General features: G+C 34.7%; 1 long non-coding RNA gene across 1 annotated transcript; it reads left to right on the top strand.

Annotated features, from left to right (window-relative positions):
- The first annotated feature begins 450 nt into the window (after positions 1-450).
- Positions 451-3,889, top strand: LOC117337590. The gene is made up of 3 exons (XR_004534867.1): positions 451-525; positions 2,459-2,606; positions 3,607-3,889. It is a non-coding gene; the product is annotated as an uncharacterized LOC117337590 (long non-coding RNA).
- Positions 3,890-4,166: the final 277 nt, after the last annotated feature.

Raw genomic sequence — 4,166 nt, 5'->3', positions numbered from 1 at the left:
CTATATGTTCGAATATACGGTTAAGTTGCTTTTTCAATTTTACATTTTGAAATCATAATTTATATTCAGTAAAAATGTGTAACATGTTGTTAAATACAATTTCTGATAGTTTTCCGTAAACATTGTCAGAACAGGATCTAATTAGAGAATATCATTTTGCTGGCTACACGTACTCCGATATTATTCTTATTCTCTTCTACCAACATCACGTATCTATAAGGTTTGTATGTTTGTTTTTCAGACTATTTGGACAACGCTTTAAATATTTGTTTTTTTACCACATCATTGATTCCCTCTTTATGAGGATGTTATATCTTTAATGTATTTTGAATGAAAGTTGAGAAGACATGTTTGCGAGAAAAAGCATTGCATGTTATATATAGTGAGTTTACAAAGCCACGTTTATATTTATGTAATATTAATTATAAGCTGTTATTTCAGCTGTAGACGACTACATCGGTACTCAGATCACTAGGTCTTCGTCGTCAGCATGCGGTAACGGATGAAGTAGTTCAAGCTATACAGGTAAGTGTATCCTCCTTATTTGGTAAAATACATACCTGGTGAAAAGTGTCATTTTATTCAGTTCATATACTCACTTCGGATAAGTTATTCCAGTATGATTTATAATGAAGCCCTGATAGGAATGTATAAAACGCAGATGCATTTATAATTGTTATCGCATTTGTCGCATATTCGTTAATAAAAAAAACAATAATTGCGGCCATTTGTGATGAGCAACCAATTTTCCGCCATTCGCATATGTCGTATGTATTGTTGATCGAGTTTCTATTTAAAAAAAAATAAGCAAACAAGGCTTCACAGTATGGATATTTGCATCACTTAAAACTATGTACACACACATATATCCATGAAAAGGGTCAGCAATGATATAGAGGATATCTAACAGTGTCTTCAGTAATACCAAATATATTTCACGAGTGGGGCTAATATTTTGATATTTTTCACGAGTGCGCAGCACGGGTGAAAAATATCAAAATATTAGCCACACGAGTGAAATATATTTGGTATTACTGAAGACACTGTTAGATATTCTGTTTATTTCATGTTTTATCAACGAAAACGAAAAACCTACCCCGTATGCTAACTAGGCCTACAGCGAAAGTTCGCATACAAAAAAAGTAGTTCTCCCTGTTCAGGTGCTGACATATATGTCGGGCTTTCTGATTGGTCAATTATTTTGGTATTTTCTAATCACTAATTTGATTGGTCAAATCAGCAAAAGTTATATTTTTCACTAAATATGATATTTTTCACTAGTGAAAAATATCACTTTTATAGAATGAATAATTTTTGATATTTCACTAGTAAAAATGTAATAAATATATGTAGGTGACATGTGTACCTGGTATACGTGTAGGTGACATGTGTACCCGGTATACATGTATGTATGTGACATGTGTATCCGTTATACATATATGTAGGTGACATGTGTACCCGCACTACCCGGTATACGTGTAGGTGACATGTGTACCCGGTATACGTGTAGGTGACATGTGTACCCGGTATACATGTATGTATGTGACATGTGTACCCGTTATACATATATGTAGGTGACATGTGTACCCGGTATACGTGTATGTAGGTGACATGTGTACCCGGTATACGTGTATGTAGGTGACATGTGTACCCGGTATACGTGTATGTAGGTGACATGTGTACCCGGTATACGTGTATGTGACATGTGTATCCGGTATACGTGTATGTGTGTGACATGTGTACCCGGTATACGTATATGTAGGTGACATGTGTATCCGGTATACGTGTATGTAGGTGACATGTGTACCCGGTATACGTGTATGTAGGTGACATGTGTATCCGGTATACGTGTACTCGTCATTTAAAAATTTATAGTTAATACTCATACGCGATATCCCTGTTTCATTTCGATTGACGTCGTCTATAAATTGTAATAAAGTGACTAAAACTTTATTTACCAGTATCGATCCCAATATGAAGTGTTTGTGCATTTTGGTTATAGGGAAAGTTATATAAATGCTGCAGCATATTCGAAGCATGTGCACTTGAATTAAGACCAAGGTCAATGCACAGATATACATTTGGTAGTTATTATACAATACCGCAATTGATGTTAAATATCAAGTATGTTTGTGAAATATTAAAAACTTTGGCGTGAAAATTTACATTTTTAACACTACACAGTGACCTTGAAATATATGAAAAACATAAAGGCACTGAAACGGATCAAATGGATCAAAATGCCATTATCCAAGTGCTATATCGTCGCCATCTTGACCTTGAAATTCTGCATTATACCTTAGTTGAATCATGCTGAGAGAGAGATTGCAAATGAAATAACATGTTAAATATATCAGACATTTCATGTACAATAGAGATGTTTAATTCGATGAAATACGTGATTAACATTGAACACTACTTGACTAAATGTTGAGTTGGCTTGCTTTTTTCACTTCAGGAGCAATGTGTTGACTCTTCAGCGCGAACTGGACCCGGACGGTGTTCGTAGCAGACAGATGCACCGAAGGGCCGAATTACCTTATACATGTAGATGGCTATGACAAACTGAAACGATTTGGTTTTGCCATTCACCGTGCAATATGCGGGTATTTTTTTCACATCAAAGCTTATTTTTCATTTCTATCTGAAGTACAGTATGTAAATAGGTATGGAATATGTGCGATATTATTTTGAGGTCGAGGTCAATATACATTGTACGTAGCGGTAGATTAAGTTTCTTGATTAAAACAATATTGGGAAAAAGTCTAGTTTCTTTCATATCAGCTTCACATATGTAAGTATTAATGAAATTATAGGTACAAACTTCCAATTTCGTTTCTTTTTTCGAAATAGTCGTGTCTGTTTACAACGACATTCGAGCGACATCACACGTGTTTTGACGGTATGCACAAAGTGATTTTAATGTCACCATGCTATTTAACAATTAAATGATTGGTAGATTGTATTTATAGTCAAGGTGAATGCAATCCGGGTGACAAGGAAATATAATGTTACATTAACACACGTAAAGTTTTCCTTTTTCTAAATCCGTAGTTAATGCTCAGCCATTCCCCTAGTCTATGTTCATTAAAAAACGGCAAACGTAAAATCCATTAACCTCCTGTGATTGATTTGCATTCAAACTGACACAGCCATATTTCAAAGAATCGCCGTGGTGATGGTAGACAAAGCGCCAAAATGAAAATTACGCGATGGTTCTAATGACAAATCCTTGCTACGTTTGATTTACCCCCAACGCATCGCAAAGAATTCTGTGACGTAAATAATACAGTGTACCTTGTACATATTTGCTTTATGATATCAATCATAATATAATGACATGACAGAACAGGTCATTTATGAGATAAAATAATGTTTTGTGAGACTCATGAAGGACACCAAAGACCAAAAGAATCTTCATGGTTGAGAATTGAGAATTGAATACAGTCAAGCCATATGGTAAAATAAACTGCAACACACAACTTGTTTCTTATTGCAAACATATAGGAGGCGCCAGACGAAACCAATTTTTAAAAATCAAATAAGTCATGAACATGTATAACTTAATGAACTGTACATATTTATTTGTCGCTTTGATTGTTGTAGGCACAGTTGATTATAAGATACTGGTGGGTAATGAAGACATCGAAGGAGTGAAAGAACTCTGTACTTCTGTTCAAGTTAATTCTGAAGTAGTCACTGTATTATAACAGGATATGGGTGAGAAGAGGCTTAGAAAGCCATCCACATATAGGGAAGCTCTGGAACTGCGGAGAACTAGTTCACTACTGGTACTAAGACAATCTACAGATAGCCTACACAATGGCATAGTAGAGCAAAATTTGAGTGTGCTTTTTTCTGTCTCACTATCAGGTCTACGTACAGAAAGCGTATCAAAATATTTGAAGAGAAATACTAATAGGTTTTGAAGGCAAAAGTGAATTTCAGTTCGAAATTCTTATAGTTAGCCTGAACTCATATGTATACCAACATTTCTTGTATTTTACATGCAACTACACTTCTTTAAGAAAAATATCGTAATGTATACATTTGTATATCCAATGTAACTTTGGTAATTAAAGCAACATGCATTACCTTGCTGGGAAAAATCTAGTTCCACTTGATGTATTTTGTTTACGAAATATATTCCCGCATTAACAGATGTA

Source organism: Pecten maximus, chromosome 1 (genome assembly GCF_902652985.1).
Source record: "Pecten maximus chromosome 1, xPecMax1.1, whole genome shotgun sequence".
NCBI lineage: Eukaryota > Metazoa > Mollusca > Bivalvia > Pectinida > Pectinidae > Pecten > Pecten maximus.
Note: the sequence above shows the minus strand (reverse complement) of the source record. Positions and strands in the feature narration are given on the sequence as shown.